Source organism: Heterodontus francisci, unplaced genomic scaffold (genome assembly GCF_036365525.1).
Source record: "Heterodontus francisci isolate sHetFra1 unplaced genomic scaffold, sHetFra1.hap1 HAP1_SCAFFOLD_374, whole genome shotgun sequence".
NCBI classification, from domain to species: Eukaryota; Metazoa; Chordata; class Chondrichthyes; order Heterodontiformes; family Heterodontidae; genus Heterodontus; species Heterodontus francisci.
Genome location: NW_027140800.1, coordinates 1,197,899 through 1,217,056, shown reverse-complemented (window position 1 = coordinate 1,217,056; position 19,158 = coordinate 1,197,899). Strand labels below are relative to the sequence as shown.

Genomic DNA, 19,158 nt, shown 5'->3' with positions numbered 1-19,158 from the left:
TGTTAACTCACTGGTTTATCAGCAGGTAGGATGACAGAGTGAATCTCTTTCCCACACTCAGAGCAGGTGAAAGGTCTCTCCCCAGTGTGAACTCACTGTTGTATCAGCAGTTTGGAAGAGTGAGTGAATCTCATCCCACAGTCTGAGCAGTTGAATGGTCTCTCCCCAGTGTGAACTCACTGGTGTATCAGAGGGGAGGATGACTGAGTGAATCTCATCCGACACTCTGAGCGGGTGAACGGTCTCTCCCCAGTGTGAACTCACTGGTGTATCAGCAGGTTGGATGACTCAGTGAATCACTTCCCACACTCTGAGCAGATGAATAGTCTCTCCCCATTGTGAACTCACTGTTGTTTCAGCAGGTAGGATGTCTGAGTGAATCTCCAACCAGACTCTGAGCACGTGAATGGTCTCTCCCCAGTGTGAACTCACTGTTGTATCAGCAGGTAGGATGACTGAGTAATTACTTCCCTACACTCTGAGAGCGGACTGGTCTCTTCCCAGTGTGAACCCACTGGTGTATCAGCAGGTAGAATGACTTAGTGAATCCCTTCCACACTCTGAGCAGGTGATCGGTCTCTCCCCAGTGTGAACTCTCTGGTATCTCAGCAGGCAGGATGACTGAGTGAATCCCTTCCACACTCAGAGCAGGTGATCGGTCTCTTCCCAGTGTGAACTCACTGGTGTATCAGCAGGTAGGATGACTGAGTGAATCCCTTCCCACACTCTGAATAGGTGAACGGTCTCTCCCAAGTGTGAACTCACTGGTATCTCAGCAGGCAGGATGACTGAGTGAATCCCTTCCACACTCAGAGCAGGTGATCGGTCTCTCTCCAGTGTGAACTCACTGGTGTATCAGCAGGTAGGATGACTGATTGAATCTCTTCCGACAGTCTGACGAGGTGAACGGTCTCTCCCCAGTGTAAACTCACTGGTATATCAGCAGGTTGGATGACTGAGTGAATCTCTTCCCACACTCTGAGCAGATGAACGGTCTGTCCCCATTGTCAACTCACTGTTGTATCAGCAGTCAGGATGACTGAGTGATTCTCTTCCCACACTCTGAGCAGGTGAATGGTCTCTCCCCAGTGTGAACTCACTGGTGTATCAGAGGGGAGGATGACTGAGTGCATCTCTTCCGACACTCTGAGCGGGTGAACGGTCTCTCCCCAGTGTGAACTCACTGGTGTATCAACAGGTAGGATGACTGAGTGAATACCACCCACACTCTGAAAAGGTGAACGGTCTCTCCCCAGTGATAACTCACTGGTGTATCAGCGGGTAGGATGACTGAGTGAATCTCCGTCCACACTCTGAGCAGGTGAACGGTCTCTCCCCAGTGTTAACTCACTGGTTTATCAGTAGGTAGGATGACAGAGTGAATCTCTTTCCCACAATCAGAGCAGGTGAAAGGTCTCTCCCCAGTGTGAACTCACTAGTGTATCAGCAGTTTGGAAGACTGAGTGAATCTCATCCCACAGTCTGAGCAGTTGAATGGTCTCTCCCCAGTGTGAACTCACTGGTGTATCAGAGGGGAGGATGACTGAGTGAATCTCATCCCATACTCTGAGCAGCTGAATGGTCTCTCCCCAGCGTGAAATCACTGGTGTATCAGAAGGTAGGATGACTGATTGAATCTCTTCCGACAGTCTGATGAGGTAAACGGTCTCTCCCCAGTGTAAACTCACTGGTATATCAGCAGGTTGGATGACTGAGTGAATGTCTTCGCACACTCTGAGCAGATGAACGGTCTGTCCCCATTGTCAACACACTGTTGTATCAGCAGTCAGGATGACTGAGTGATTCTCTTCCCACACTCTGAGCAGGTGAATGGTCTCTCCCCAGTGTGAACTCACTGGTGTATCAGAGGGGAGGATGACTGAGTGCATCTCTTCCGACACACTGAGCGGGTGAACGGTCTCTCCCCAGTGTGAACTCACTGGTGTATCAACAGGTAGGATGACTGAGTGAATCCCACCCACACTCTGAAAAGGTTAACGGTCTCTCCCCAGTGATAACTCACTGGTGTATCAGCGGGTAGGATGACTGAGTGAATCTCATCCCACAGTCTGAGCAGTTGAATGGTCTTTCCCCAGTGTGAACTCACTGGTGTATCAGAGGGGAGGATGACTGAGTGAATCTCTTCCGACACTCTGAGCGGGTGAACGGTCTCTCCCCAGTGTGAACTCACTGGTGTATCAGCAGGTTGGATGACTCAGTGAATCACTTCCAACACTCTGAGCAGATGAATGGTCTCTCCCCATTGTGAACTCACTTTAGTTTCAGCAGGTAGGATGTCTGAGTGAATCTCCAACCAGACTCTGAGCACGTGAATGGTCTGTCCCCAGTGTGAACTCACTGTTGTATCAGCAGGTAGGATGACTGAGTAAATCCTTTCCTACACTCTGAGAGGGGACTGGTCTCTTCCCAGTGTGAACTCACTGGTGTATCAGCAGGTAGGATGACTGAGTGAATCCCTTCCCACACTCTGAACAGGTGAACGGTCTCTCCCAAGTGTGAACTCACTGGTGTATCAGAAGGTAAGGTGACTGAGTGAATCTCTTCCGACACTCTGATGAGTTGAACGGTCTCTCCCCAGTGTAAACTCACTGGTATATCAGCAGGTTGGATGACTGAGTGAATCACTTCCCACACTCTGAGCAGGTGAACGGTCTGTCCCCATTGTCAACTCACTGTTGTATCAGCAGTCAGGATGACTGAGTGATTCTATTCCCACACTCTGAGCAGGTGAATGGTCTCTCCCCATTGTGAACTCATTGTTGATTCAGCAGGTAGAATGACTGACTGTATCTCCTACCAGACTCTGAGCAGGTGAATGGTCTCTCCCCAGTGTGAACTCACTTTTACAACAGCAGGCAGGATGACTGAGTGAATCTCATCCAACACTCTGAGCAGGTGAACGGTCTCTCCCCAGTGTGAACTCACTGGTGTATCAGCAAGTTGGATGTCTGAGTGAATCTCCTACCAGACTCTGAGCAGGTGAATGGTCTCTCCCCATTGTGAACTCACTGTTGTTACAGCGGGTAGGATTTCTGAGTGAATCTCCTACCAGACTCTGAGCAGGTGAATGGTATCTCCCCAGTGTGAACTCACTGGTGTATCAGCAGGTAGGAAGATTGAGTGAACCTCTTCCCGTACACTGAGCTGGTGAACGGTCTCTCCCCAATGTGAAATCACTGATATACCAGAAGGTAGGACGACTGAGTGAATCTCTTCCCACACTATGAGCAGGTGAACGGTCTCGCCCCAGTATGAACTCACTGGTGTAACAGCAGGTAGGATGATTGTGTGAATCCCTTCCCACACTCTGAATAAGTGAATTAGAATTAGAATTAGAATTAGAATTAGAATATTACAGCGCAGTACAGGCCCTTCGGCCCTCGATGTTGCGCCGATCATCTGACCTACACTATTCCATTTACATCCATATGTCTATCCAATGACCACTTAAATGCCCTTAAAGTTGGCGAGTCTACTACTGTTGCAGGCAGGGCGTTCCACGCCCCTACTACTCTCTGCGTCAAGAAACTACCTCTGACATCTGTCCTATATCTTTCACCCCTCAACTTAAAGCTATGTCCCCTCGTGTTTGCCATCCTCATCCGAGGAAAAAGACTCTCACTATCCACCCTATCTAACCCTCTGATTATCTTGTATGTCTCTATTAAGTCACCTCTCCTCCTCCTTCTCTCTAACGAAAACAACCCCAAGTCCCTCAGCCTTTCCTCGTAAGACCTTCCTTCCATACCAGGCAACATCCTAGTAAATCTCCTCTGCACCCTTTCCAAAGCTTCGACATCCTTCCTATAATGCGGTGACCAGAATTGCACGCAATACTCCAGGTGCGGCCTCACCAGAGTTTTGTACAGCTGCATCATGACCCCGTGGCTCCGAAACTCGATCCCCCTACTAATAAAGGCTAACACACCATATGCCTTCTTAACAGCCCTATTAACCTGGGTAGCAACTTTCAGGGATTCATGTACCTGGATACCAAGATCTCTCTGCTCATCTACACTACCAAGAATCTTCCCATTAGCCCAGTACTCTGCATTGCTGTTACTCCTTCCAAAGTGAATCACCTCACACTTCTCCGCATTAAACTCCATTTGCCATCTCTCAGCCCAGCTCTGCAGCCTATCTATGTCCCTCTGTACCCTACAACACCCTTCGACACTATCCACAACTCCACCGACCTTCGTGTCATCCGCAAATTTACTAACCCACCCTTCTACACCCTCATCCAGGTCGTTTATAAAAATGACAAACAGCAGTGGCCCCAAAACAGAACCTTGCGGTACACCACTAGTAACTAAACTCCAGGATGAACATTTGCCATCAACCACCACCCTCTGTCTTCTTTCAGCTAGCCAATTTCTGATCCAAAGCTCTAAATCACCTTCAACCCCATACTTGCGTATTTTCTGCAATCGCCTACCGTGGGGAACCTTATCAAACGCCTTACTGAAATCCATATACACCACATCCACGGCTTTACCCTCATCCACCTGTTTGGTCACCTTCTCGAAAAACTCAATAAGGTTTGTGAGGCACGACCTACCTTTCACAAAACCGTGCTGACTATCGCAAATGAACTTATTCTTTTCAAGATGATTATAAATCCTGTCTCTTATAACCTTTTCCAACATTTTACCCACAACCGAGGTAAGGCTCACAGGTCTATAATTACCAGGGCTGTCTCTACTCCCCTTCTTGAACAAGGGGACAACATTTGCTATCCTCCAGTCCTCCGGCACTACTCCTGTCGACAATGACGACTTAAAGATCAACAACAACGGCTCTGCAATCTCCTCCCTGGCTTCCCAGAGAATCCTAGGATAAATCCCATCTGGCCCAGGGGACTTATCTATTTTCACTCTTTCCAAAATTGCTAACACCTCCTCCTTGTGAATCTCAATCCCATCTAGCCTAGTAGGCTGTATCTCAGTAATCTCCTCGGCAACATTTTCTTTCTCTACTGTAAATACTGACGAAAAATATTCATTTAACGCTTCCCCTATCTCCTCTGATTCCGCACACAACTTCCCACTACTATCCTTGATTGGCCCTGTTCTAACTCTTATCATTCGTTTATTCCTGATATACCTATAGAAAGCCTTAGGGTTTTCTTTGATCCTATCCGCCAATGACTTCTCGTGTCCTCTCCTTGCTCTTCTTAGCCCTCCCTTTAGATCCTTCCTGGCTAGCTTGTAACTCTCAAGCGCCCTAACTGAGCCTTCACGTCTCATCCTAACATAAGCCGCCCTCTTCCTCTTGACAAGCGCTTCAACTTCTTGAGTAAACCACGGCTCCCTCGCTCGACAACTTCCTCCCTGCCTGACAGGTACATACTCTCTCCCAAGTGTGAACTCACTGGTGTATCAGCAGGCAGGATGACTGAGTGAATCTCATCCCACACTCTGAGCAGCTGAATGGTCTCCCCCCGGTGTGAACTCACTGGTGTATCAGAAGGTAGGATGGCTGAGTGAATCTCTTCCGACTCTCTGTGGAGGTGAACGGTCTCTCCCCAGTGTGAACTCACTGGTATATCAGCAGGTTGGATGACTGAGTGAATCTCTTCCCACACTCTGAGCAGGTGAACGGTATGTCCCCATTGTCAAATCACTGTTGTATCAGCAGTTAGGATGACTGAGTGAATCTACTACCTGACTCTGAGCAGGTGAATCTTCTCTCCCCAGTGTGAACTCACTGGTGTATCAGCAGGTAGGATGACTGAGTAAATCCTTTCCAACAGTCTGATAGGGGTATCGTCTCTCCCCAGTGTGAACGCACTGGTGTATCAGCAGGTAGGATGACTGAGTGAACCTCTTCCCGAACACTGAGCTGGTGAACGGTCTCTCCCCAATGTGAAATCACATGTATATCTGCAGGTAGGATGACTGAGTGAATCTCTTCCCACACTTGGAGCAGGTGAACGGTCTCTCCCCAGTATGAACTCACTGGTTTGTCAGCAGGTAGGATGATTGAGTGAATCCCTTCCACACTCTGAAAAGGTGAATGGTCTCTCCCCAGTGTGAACTCACTGGTGTCTCAGAAGGTAGGATGACTGAGTGAATCTCTTCCGACACTCTGAGCAGTTGAACGGTCTCTCCCCAGTGATAACTCACTGGTGTATCAGCTGGTCGGATGACTGAGTGAATCTCTGTCCACACTCAGAGTAGGTGAACTCTCTCTCCCCAGTGTCAACTCACTGGTGTATCAGCAGGTAGGATGACAGAGTGAATCTCTTGCCCACACTCTGAGCTCGTGAACGGTCTGTCCCCATTGTCAAATCACTGTTGTATCAGCAGTTATGATGACTGAGTGAATCTCTTCCCACACTCTGAGCAGGTGAATGGTCTCTCCCCTTTTGTGAACTCAATGGTGTAACAGCAGGCAGGATGACTGAGTGAATCTCCAAACTGACTCTGAGCTGCTGAATGGTCTCTCCCCAGTGTGAACTCACTGGTGTATCAGCAGGTAGGATGACTGAGTGAATCTCATCCAAAACTCTGAGCAGGTGAAAGGTCTCTCACCTGTGTGAACTCACTGGTGTATCAGCAGGTAGGATGACAGAGTGAATCCCGTCCCACACTCTGAACAGGTGAACGGTCTCTCCCATGTGTGAATTGACTGGTGTTTCAGCAGGCAGGATGACTGAGTGAATCTCATCCCACACTCTGAGCAGCTGAATGGACTCTCCCCAGTGTGAACTCACTGGTGTATCAGAAGGCAGGATGACTGAGTGAATCTTTTCCGACACTCTGAAAGGTGAACGGTCTCTCCCCAAAGTGAAGTACTGGTATATCAGCAGGTTGGATGACTGAGTGAATCTATTCCCACATTCTGAGCAGGTGAATGGTCTCTCCCCATTGTGAACTCACTGTTGTTTCAGCAGATAGGATGACTGAGTGAATTTCCTACCAGACTCTGAGCAGGTCAATTGTCTCTCCCCAGTGTGAACTCACTGGTGTATCAGAAGGCAGGATGACTGAGTGAATCTTTTCCGACACTCTGAAAAGGTGAACGGTCTCTCCCCAGTGTTAACTCAGTGGTGTATCAGCAGGTAGGATGACTAAGTGAATCTCTGTCCACACTCTGAGCAGGTGAAAAGTCTCTCCCCATTGTGAACTCACTGGTGTATCAGCAGGTAGAATGACTGAGTGAATCTCATCCATCACTCCGAGCAGGTGAACGGTCTCTCCCCTGTGTGAACTCACTGGTGTATCAGCAGGTAGGATGACTGAGTGAATCAAATCCCACCCTGTGAACAGGTGAACGGACTCTGCCAAGTGTGAACACACTGGTGTATCAGCAGACAGGATGACTGAGTGAATCTCATCCCACACTCTGAGCAGCTGACTGGTCTCTCGCCAGTGTGAACTCACTGGTGCATCAAAAGGTAGAATGACTGAGTGAATCTCTTCCGACACTCTGAGCAGATGAACCGTCTCTCCCCAGTGTGAACTCACTGATGTAGCAGCAGGCAGGATAACTGAGTGAATCTCAAAGAACAAAGAACAAAGATAATTACAGCACAGGAACAGGCCCTTCGGCCCTCCAAGCCTGCGCCGATCCAGATCCTCTCTCTAAACATGTCGCCTATTTTCTAAGGTTCTGTATCTCTTTTCTTCCTGCCCATTCATGTATCTGTCTAGATACATCTTAAAAGACTCCATCGTGCCCGCGTCTACCACCTCCGCTGGCAACGCGTTCCAGGTGCCCACCACCCTCTGCGTAAAGAACCTTCCACGCATATCCCCCCTAAACATTTCCCCTTTCACTTTGAACTCGTGTCCTCTAGTAATTGAAACCCCCTCTCTGGGAAAAATCCTCTTGCTGTCCACTCTGTCTATACCTCTCATGATTTTGTACACCTCAATCAGGTCCCCCCTCAACCTCCGTCTTTCTAATGAAAATAATCCTAATCTGCTCAACCTCTCTTCATAGCTAGCGCCCTCCATACCAGGCAACATCCTGGTGAACCTCCTCTGCACCCTCTCCAAAGCATCCACATCCTTTTGATAATGTGGCGACCAGAACTGTACGCAGTATTCCAAATGTGGCCGAACCAAAGTCCTATACAACTGTAACATGACCTGCCAACTCTTGTACTCAATGCCCCGTCCGATGAAGGAAAGCATGCCGTATGCCTTCTTGACCACTCTATTTACCTGCGTTGCCACCTTCAGGGAACAGTGGACCTGAACACCCAAATCTCTCTGGACATCAATTTTCCCCAGGACTTTTCCATTTACTGTATAGTTCACTCTTGAATTGGATCTTCCAAAATGCATCACCTCGCATTTGCCCTGATTGAACTCCATCTACCATTTCTCTGCCCAACTCTCTAATCTATCTACATTCTGCTGTATTCTCTGACAGTCCCCTTCACGATCTGCTACTCCACCAATATTAGTGTCGTCTGCAAACTTGCTAATCAGTCCACCTATACTTTCCTCCAAATCATTAATGTATATCACAAACAACAGTGGTCCCAGCACGGATCCCTGTGGAACACCACTGGTCACACGTCTCCATTTTGAGAAACTCCCTTCTACTGCTACTCTCTGTCTCCTGTTGCCCAGCCAGTTCTTTATCCATCTAGCTAGTACACCTTGGACCCCAAGCGCCTTCACTTTCTCCATCAGCCTGCCATGGGGAACCTTATCAAACGCCTTACTGAAGTCCATGTATATGACATCGACAGCCCTTCCCTCATCAATCAACGTTGTCACTTCCTCAAAGAATTCTATTAAGTTGGTAAGACATGACCTTCCCTGCACAAAACCATGTTGCCTATCACTGATGAGCCCATTTTCTTCCAAATGGGAATAGATCCTATCCCTCAGTATCTTCTCCAGCAGCTTCCCTACCACTGACGTCAGGCTCACCGGTCTATAATTACGTGGATTATCCCTGCTACCCTTCTTAAACAAGGGGACAACATTAGCAATTCTCCAGTCCTCCGGGACCTCACCCATGTTTAAGGATGCTGCAAAGATATCTGTTAAGGCCCCAGCTATTTCCTCTCTCGCTTCCCTCAGTAACCTGGGATAGATCCCATCCGGACCTGGGGACTTGTCCACCTTAATGCCCTTTAGAATACCCAACACTTCCTCCCTCCTTATGCCGACTTGACCTAGAGTAATCAAACATCTGTTCCTAACCTCAACATCCGTCATGTCCCTCTCCTCGGTGAATACCGATGCAAAGTACTCGTTTAGAATCTCACCCATTTTCTCTGAGTCCAAGCATAACATTCCTCCTTTGTCCTTTAGTGGGCCAATCCTTTCTCTAGTTACCCTCTTTCTCCTTATATATGAATAAAAGGCTTTGGGATTTTCCTTAACCCTGTTTGCTAAAGATATTTCATGACCCCTTTTAGCCCTCTTAATTCCTCGTTTCAGATTGGTCCTACATTCCCGATATTCTTTCAAAGCTTCGTCTTTCATCAGCCGCCTACACCTTATGTATGCTTCCTTTTTCCTCTTAGCTAGTCTCACAATTTCACCTGTCATCCATGGTTCCCTAATCTTGCCATTTTTATCCCTCATTTTCACAGGAACATGTCTCTCCTGAACGCTAATCAACCTCTCTTTAAAAGCCTCCCACATATCACATGTGGATTTACCTTCAAACAGCTGCTCCCAATCTACATTTCCCAGCTCCTGCCGAATTTTGGTATAGTTGGCCTTCCCCCAAATTAGCACTCTTCCTTTAGGACCACTCTCGTCTTTGTCCATGAGTATTTTAAAGCTTACGGAATTGTGATCACTATTCTCAAAGTAGTCCCCTACTGAAACTTCAACAGCCTGGCCGGGCTCATTCCCCAACACCAGGTCTAGTATGGCCCCTTCCCGAGTTGGACTATTTACATACTGCTCTAGAAAACCTTCCTGGATGCTCCTTACAAATTCTGCTCCACCTGGACCTCTAACACTAAGCGAATCCCAGTCAATGTTGGGAAAATTAAAATCTCCTATCACCACCACCCTGTTGCTCCTACATCTTTCCATAATCTGTTTACATATTTGTACCTCTATCTCACGCTCGCTGTTGGGAGGCCTGTAGTACAGCCCTAACATTGTTACCGCACCCTTCCTATTTCTGAGTTCTGTCCATATTGCCTCACTGCTCGAGTCCTCCATAGTGCCCTCCTTCAGCACAGCTGTGATATCCTCTTTGACCAGTAATGCAACTCCTCCACCCCTTTTACCTCCCTCTCTATCCCGCCTGAAGCATCGATATCCTGGGATATTTAGTTGCCAATCATGCCCTTCCCTCAACCAAGTCTCAGTAATAGCAATAACATCATACTCCCAGGTACTAATCCAAGCCCTAAGTTCATCTACCTTACCTACTACACTTCTTGCATTAAAACAAATGCACCTCAGACCACCAGTCCCTTTATATTCATCATCTGCTCCCTGCCTGTTCTTCCCCTTAGTCACACTGACTTCATTATCTAGTTCCTTACAAGCTTTTGTTACTAACTCCTTACTGTCAACTGACCTCAATTGGTTCCCATCCCCCTGCCACATTAGTTTAAACCCTCCCCAACAGCGTTAGCAAAAGCACCTCCAAGGACATTGGTTCCAGTCCGGCCCAGGTGTAGACCGTCCAATTTGTAATAGTCCCACCTCCCCCAGAACCGGTCCCAATGTCCCAAAAATCTGAACCCCTCCTTCCTGCACCATCTCTCAAGCCACGCATTCATCCTGACTATTCTTTCATTTTTACTCTGACTATCACGTGGCACTGGTAGTAATCCTGAGATTACTACCTCTGAGGTCCTACTTTTTAACTTGGCTCCTAACTCCCTAAACTCTGCTTGTAGGACCTCATCCCGTTTTTTACCTATATCATTAGTGCCTATGTGCACAATGACAACTGGCTGTTCACCCTCCCCCTTTAGAATGTTCTGCAGCCGATCTGAGACATCCCTGACCCGTGCACCTGGGAGGCAACATACCATTCGGGAGCCTCGTTTTCGACCACAGAACCGCCTATCTACTCCCCTTACAAAAGAATCCCCTACGACTATAGCCCTTCCACTCTTTTTCCCGCCCTACTGAACAGCAGAGCCAGCCACGGTGCCATGGACCTGGCTACTGCTGCCTTCCCCTGGTGAGCCATCTCCCCCAACAGTATCCAAAACGGTATACTTGTTTTGGAGGGAGAAGACCGCAGGGGACTCCTGCGCTGCCTTCCTGCTCTTTCTCTGCCTTTTGGTCACCCATTCCCTTTCTCCCTCAGCAATCCTAATCTGCGGTGTGACCAATTCACTAAACGTGCAATCCACGACCTCCTCAGCATCGCGCATGCTCCAAAGTGAGTCCATCCGCAGCTCGAGAGCCGTCATGCGGTCTAACAAGAGCTGCAGCTGGACACACTTACTGCACGTGAAGGAGTCAGGGACATCAGCCGTGTCCCTGAGCTCCCACATTGAGCAAGAGGAGCATGACACGGGTCTGAGATCTCCTGCCATTTTTAATCTTAAGCTTAACTTAGTTAAATGAAAAAGGAACGAAAAGTTTTTACCAATCACAATAAAACCAGAGAAATCGAAAAAGCCTTACCTTATAAACACCCCACCGAGTCCTTTTTTTTTGGTTAGAGGAGGAGGGCGGGTGGGAGACACGACAAATGTGGTGTCTCGGGTTCAGAAACCGCCCAAATATATAGTGTTTTACTTACCCAGCAGCCCCCTGGCCTCCGCCGAAAAACAAAAGGAAATTAAATTTACTTTCAAACTGAGCTTCCCAGCTGCTCACTAGCTCACTCTCTGCTCCCGAAAAAGCTGCTGCAATGAAAGGCCGGTGTAACAGCAGGCAGGATGACTGAGTGAATCTCATCCAACACTCTGAGCAGGGGAATGGTCTCTCCCCACTGTGAACTCACTGGTATATCAGCAGGTTGGATGACTGAGTGAATCACTTCCCACACTCAGCAGGTGAACGGTCTCTCCCCATTGTCAACTCACTGTTGTATCAGCAGGTAGGATGACTGAGTGAATCTCCTACAAGACTCAGAGCAGGTGAATGGTCCCTCCCCAGTGTGAACTACTGGTGCATCAGCAGGTAGGATGACTGAGTAAATCCTTTCCCACACTATGAAAGGGGAATGGTCTCTCCCCAGTGTGAACTCACTGGTGTATCAGCAGGTAGGAAGACTGAGTGAACATCTTCCCGTACACTGAGCAGGTGAACGGTCTCTCCCCAGTGTGAACTCACTGGTGTATCAGCAGGTAAGAAGACTTAGTGAATTCTTCCCACACTATGAGCAGGTGAACGGTCTCTCCCCAGTGTGAACTCACTGGTGTACCAACAGGTAGGATGACTGAGTGAATCCCTTCCACACTCTGAGCAGGTGAACGTTCTCTCCCCAGTGTTAACTCACTGTTTTATCATCAGGTAGGATGACTGAGTGAATCTCATCCCACAGTCTGAGCAGGTGAATGGTCTCTACCCAGTGTGAACTCACTGGTGCATTAGAAGGTAGGATGATTGAGTGAATCTCTTCCCACACTCTGAGCAGGTGAATGGTCTCTCCCCATTGTGAACTCAATGTTGTTTCAGCAGGTAGGATGTCTGAGTCCATCTCCAACCAGACTCTGAGCAGGTGAATGGTCTCTCCCCAGTGTGAACTCACTGGTGTATCAGAAGGTAGGATGACTGAGTGAATCTCTTCCGACACTCTGAGCAGGTGAACGGTCTCTCCCCAGTGTGAACTCACTGGTGTATCAGCAGGTTGGATGACTCAGTGAATCACTTCCCACATTCTGAGCAGGTGAATGGTCTCTCCCCATTGTGAACTCACTGTTGTTTCAGCAGGTAGGATGTCTGAGTCCATCTCCAACCAGACTCTGAGCAGGTGAATGGTCTCTCCCCAGTGTGAACTCACTGGTGTATCAGCAGGTAGGATGACAGAGTAAATCTCTTCCCTCACTATGAGCAGGTGAACGCTCTCTCCCCAGTGTGAACTCACCGGTGTATCAGCAGGTAGGATGACTGAGTGAATCCCTTCCACACACCGAAAAGGTGAACGGTCTATCCCAGTGATAACGAACTGGTGTATTAGCTGGTAGGATGACTGAGTGAATCTCTGTCCACACTCTGAGCAGATGAAAGTTCTCTGCCCACTGTTAACTCACTGGTTTATCAGCAGGTAGGATGACAGAGTGAATCTCTTTCCCACACTCTGAGCAGGTGAAAGGTCTCTCCCCAGTGTGAAGTCACTGGTGTATCAGCAGTTTGGATGACTGAGTGAATTTCATCCCACAGTCTGAGCAGGTGAATGGTCTCTCCCCAGTGTGAACTCACTGGTGTATCAGCAGGTAGGATGACTGAGTAAATCCTTTCCCACACTATGAGCAGGTGAACGGTCTCTCCCCAGTGTGAACTCAGTGGTGTATCAGCTGGTAGGATGACTGAGTGAATCACTTGCCACACTCGGAGCAGGTGAATGGTCTGTCCCCATTGTTAACTCACTGTTGTATCAGCAGTTATAATGACTGAGTGAATCTCTTCCCACATTCTGAGCAGGTGAACGGTCTCTCCCCATTGTGAACTCACTGTTGTTTCAGCAGGTAGGATGACTGACTGAATCTCCTGCCAGACTCTGAGCAGGTGAATGGTCTCTCCCCAGTGTGAACTCACTGGTGTAACAGCAGGCAGGATGACTGAGTGAATCTCTTCCAAACTCTGAAAAGGTGAACGGTCTCACCCCAGTGATAACTCACTGGTGTATCAGCTGGTAGGATGACTGAGTGAATCTCTTTCCCACACTCCGAGCAGGTGAACGTTCTCTCCCCAGTGTTAACTCACTGGTTTATCTGAAGGAAGGATGACTGAGTGAATCTCTTTCCCACTCTCTGAGCAGGTGAAAGGTCTCTCCCCAGTGTGAACTCTCTGGTGTATCAGCAGTTTGGATGACTGAGTGAATCTCATCCCACAGTCTGAGCAGGTGAATGGTCTCTCCCCAGTGTGAACTCACTGGTGTATCAGAAGGTAGGATGACTGAGTGAATCTCTTCCGACACTCTGAGCAGGTGAACGGTCTGTCCCCATTGTCAACTCACTGGTGTATCAGAAGGTAGGATGACTGAGTGAATCTCTGTCCACACTCAGAGCAGGTGAACTGTCTCTCCCCAGGGTCAACTCACTGGTGTATCAGCAGGAAGGATAACTGAGTGAATCTCTTCCCAGACTCTGAGCAGGTGAATGGTCTCTCCCCAGTCTGAACACACTGGTGGAACAGCAGGCAGGATGACTGAGTGAGTCTCATGCAACACTCTGAGCAGCTGAATGGTCTCTCCCCAGTGTGAACTCACTGGTGTATCAGAAGGTAGGATGACTGAGTGACTCTCTCCCGACATTCAGAGCAGGTGAACGGTCTCTCCCCAGTGTGAACTCACCAGTGTATCAGCATGTTGGATGACTGAGTGAATCTCTTCCCACACTGTGAGCATGTGAACGGTCTCTCCCAATTGTCAACTCACTGTTGTATCAGCTGGTAGGATGACTGAGTGAATCTCTTCCCACACCCTGAGCAGGTGAATGGTCTATCCCCATTGTGAACTCACTCTTGTTTCCGCAGGTATGATGACCGAGTGAATCTCCTACTGACACTGAGCAGGTGAATGGTCTCTCCCCAGTGTGAACTCACTGTTGTTTCAGCAGGTAGGATGTCTGAGTGCATCTCCTACCAGACTGTGAGCAGGTGAATGGTCTCTCCGCAGAGTAAACTCACTGGTATATCAGCAGGTTGGATGACTGAGTGAATCACATCCCACACTCTGAGCAGGTGAACGGTCTGTCCCCATTGTCAACTCACTGTTGCATCAGCAGTTAGGATGACTGAGTGATTCTCTTCCCACACTCTGAGCAGGTGAATGGTCACTCCCCAGTGTAAACTCAATGGTATATCAGCAGGTTGGATGACTGAGTGAATCCTTTCCCACACTCTGAGAGGGGAATGGTCTCTCCCCAGTGTGAACTCACTGGTGTATCAGCAGGGAGGATGACTGATTGAATCTGTTCCCACACTCTGACAAGGTGAACGGTCTCTCCTCAGTGGTAACTCACTGGTGTGTCAGCTGCTAGGATGACTGAGTGAATCTCTGTCCACTCTCAGAGCAGGTGAACGGTCTCTCCCCAGTGTCAACTCATTTGTGTAACAGCAGGTAGGATGACAGAGTGAATCTCTTTCCCACATTCTGAGCAGGTGAAAGGTCTCTCCCCAGTGTGAACTCACTTTTGTATCAGCAGGAAAGATGACTGAGTGAATTTCATTCCACACTCTGAGCAGCTGAATCGTCTCTCCCCAGTGATAACTCACTGGTGTATCACCTGGCAGGATGACTGAGTGAATCTCTTACCCACACTCTGAGCAGGTGAACGTTCTCTCCCCAGTGTTAACTCACTGGTTTATCTGAAGGAAGGATGACTGAGTGAATCTCTTTCCCACTCTCTGTGCAGGTGAAAGGTCTCTCCCCAGTGTGAACTCACTGGTGTATCAGAAGGTAGGATGACTGAGTGAATCTCTTCCGACACTCTGAGCAGGTGAACGGTCTCTCCCCAGTGTGAACTCACTGGTGTATCAACAGGTTGGATGACTGAGTGAATCACTTCCCACACTCTGAGCAGGTGAATGGTCTCTCCCCAGTGTGAACTCACTGTTGTTTCAGCAGGTAGGATGTCTCAGTGCATCTCCTACCAGACTCTGAGCAGGTGAATGGTCTCTCCCCAGTGTAAACTCAATGGTATATCAGCAGGTTGGATGACTGAGTGAATCCTTTCCCACACTCTGAGAGGGGAATGGTCTCTCCCCAGTGTGAACTCACTGGTGTATCAGCAGGGAGGATGACTGATTGAATCCCTTCCCACACTCTGACAAGCAGAACGGTCTCTCCTCAGTGATAACTCACTGGTGTATCAGCTGCTAGGATGACTGAGTGAATCTCTGTCCACACTCAGAGCAGGTGAACGGTCTCTCCCCAGTGTCTACTCATTTGTGTAACAGCAGGTAGGATGACAAAGTGAATCTCTTTCCCACATTCTGAGCAGGTGAAAGGTCTCTCCCGAGTGTGAACTCACTTTTGTATCAGCAGGAAAGATGACTGAGTGAATTTCATTCCACACTCTGAGCAGCTGAATCGTCTCTCCCAAGGGTGAACTCACTGGTGTATCAGAAGGTAGGATGACTGAGTGAATCTCTTCCGACACTCTGAGGAGGTGCACAGTCTCTCCCCAGTGTAAACTCACTGGTATATCAGCAGGTTGGATGACTGAGTGAATCACTTCCCACACTCTGAGCAGGTGAACGGTCTGTCCCCATTGTCAACTCACTGTTGTTTCAGCAGTTAGGATGACTGAGTGATTCTATTCCCACACTCTGCGCAGATGAATGGCCTCTCCCCATAATGAACTCATTGTTGTTTCAGCAGTTAGGATGACTGTCTGAATCTCATCCAGACTCTGAGCAGGTGAATGGTCTCTCCCCATTGTGAACTCACTGGTGTATCAGAAGGTAGGATGACTGAGTGAATCTCTTCCGACACTCTGAGCTGGTGAACGGTCTCTCCCCAGTGTGAACTCACTGGTGTATCAGCAGGTTGGATGTCTGAGTGAATCTCCTACCTGACTCTGCGCAGGTGAATGGTCTCTCCCCATTGTGAACTCACTGTTGTTACAGCAGGTAGGATGTCTGAGTGAATCTCCTATCAGACTCTGAGCAGGTGAATGGTCTCTCCCCAGTGTGGACTCACTGGTGTATCAGCAGGTAGGATGACTGAGTAAATCCTTTCCCACACTCTGAAAGGGGAATGGTCTCTCCCCAGTGTGAACTCACTGGTGAATCAGCAGGTAGGATGACTGAGTGACCCTCTTCCGTGCACTGAGCTGGTGAACAGTCTCTCCCTAATGTGAAATCACTGGTATATCTGCAGGTAGGATGACTGAGTGAATGTCGTCCCACACTATGAGCAGGTGAAAGGTCTCTCACCAGTATGAACTCACATGTGTATCAGCAGGTAGGATGATTGAGTGAATCCCTTCCACACTCTGAAAAGGTGAAAGGTCTCTCCCCAGTGATAACTCACAGGTGTATCAGCTGGTAAGATGACTGAGTGAATCTCTGTCCACACTCAGAGCAGGTGAACTGTCTCTCCCCAGGGTCAACTCACTGGTGTATCAGCAGGAAGGATAACAGAGTGAATCTCTTCCCACACTCTGAGCAGGTGAATGTTCTCTCCCCATTGTGAACTCACTGTTGTATCAGCAGGTAGGATGACTGACAGAATCTCCTACCAGACTCTGAGCAGGTGAATGGTCTCTGCCCAGTCTGAACACACTGGTGGAACTGCAGGCAGGATGACTGAGTGAATCTCTTCCCAAACTATGAGAGAGGAATGGTCTCTCCCCAGTGTGAACTCATTGGGTATCAGCAGGTAGGATGACTGAGTGAATCTCTTCCCACACTATGAGCAGGTGAACGGTCTCTCCCCAGTGTGAACTCACTGGTGTATCAGCAGGTAGGATGACGGAGTGAATCTCTTCCCAAACTATGAGCAGGTGAACGGTCTCTCCCCAGTGTGAACTCACTGGTGTATCAGCAGGTAGGATGACTGAGTGAATCTCTTCCCAAACTATGAGCAGGAGAACGGTCTCTCCCCAGTGTGAACTCACTGGTGTTTCAGCTGGTAGGATGACTGAGTGAATCTCTTCCCACATTCTGAGCAGGTGAACGGTCTCTCCCCATTGTGAACTCACTGTTGTTTCGGCAGTTTGGATGACTGAGTGAACCACTTCCCACACTCAGCTGGTGAACGGTCTCTCCCCATTGTCAACTCACTTTTGTATCAGCAGGTAGGATGACTGAGTGAATCACCTACAAGACTCTGAGCAGGTGAATGGTCCCTCCCCAGTGTGAACAACTGGTGTATCAGCAGGTAGGATGACTGAGTGAATCTCTTCCAAACTCTGAAAAGGTGAACGGTCTCACCCCAGTGATAACTCACTGGTGTATCAGCTGGTAGGATGACTGAGTGAATCTCTTTCCCACACTCCGAGCAGGTGAACGTTCTCTCCCCAGTGTTAACTCACTGGTTTATCTGAAGGAAGGATGACTGAGTGAATCTCTTTCCCACTCTCTGAGCAGGTGAAAGGTCTCTCCCCAGTGTGAACTCTCTGGTGTATCAGCAGTTTGGATGACTGAGTGAATCTCATCCCACAGTCTGAGCAGGTGAATGGTCTCTCCCCAGTGTGAACTCACTGGTGTATCAGAAGGTAGGATGACTGAGTGAATCTCTTCCGACACTCTGAGCAGGTGAACGGTCTGTCCCCATTGTCAACTCACTGGTGTATCAGAAGGTAGGATGACTGAGTGAATCTCTGTCCACACTCAGAGCAGGTGAACTGTCTCTCCCCAGGGTCAACTCACTGGTGTATCAGCAGGAAGGATAACTGAGTGAATCTCTTCCCAGACTCTGAGCAGGTGAATGGTCTCTCCCCAGTCTGAACACACTGGTGGAACAGCAGGCAGGATGACTGAGTGAGTCTCATGCAACACTCTGAGCAGCTGAATGGTCTCTCCCCAGTGTGAACTCACTGGTGTATCAGAAGGTAGGATGACTGAGTGACTCTCTCCCGACATTCAGAGCAGGTGAACGGTCTCTCCCCAGTGTGAACTCACCAGTGTATCAGCATGTTGGATGACTGAGTGAATCTCTTCCCACACTGTGAGCATGTGAACGGTCTCTCCCAATTGTCAACTCACTGTTGTATCAGCTGGTAGGATGACTGAGTGAATCTCTTCCCACACCCTGAGCAGGTGAATGGTCTATCCCCATTGTGAACTCACTCTTGTTTCCGCAGGTATGATGACCGAGTGAATCTCCTACTGACACTGAGCAGGTGAATGGTCTCTCCCCAGTGTGAACTCACTGTTGTTTCAGCAGGTAGGATGTCTGAGTGCATCTCCTACCAGACTGTGAGCAGGTGAATGGTCTCTCCGCAGAGTAAACTCACTGGTATATCAGCAGGTTGGATGACTGAGTGAATCACATCCCACACTCTGAGCAGGTGAACGGTCTGTCCCCATTGTCAACTCACTGTTGCATCAGCAGTTAGGATGA

At 48.7% G+C, this 19,158-nt stretch overlaps 1 pseudogene; it reads right to left on the bottom strand.

The window, feature by feature from the left end:
• Positions 1-19,158, bottom strand: part of LOC137361186 (zinc finger protein 585A-like) — a 33,968-nt pseudogene that overhangs the window by 1,080 nt on the left and 13,730 nt on the right.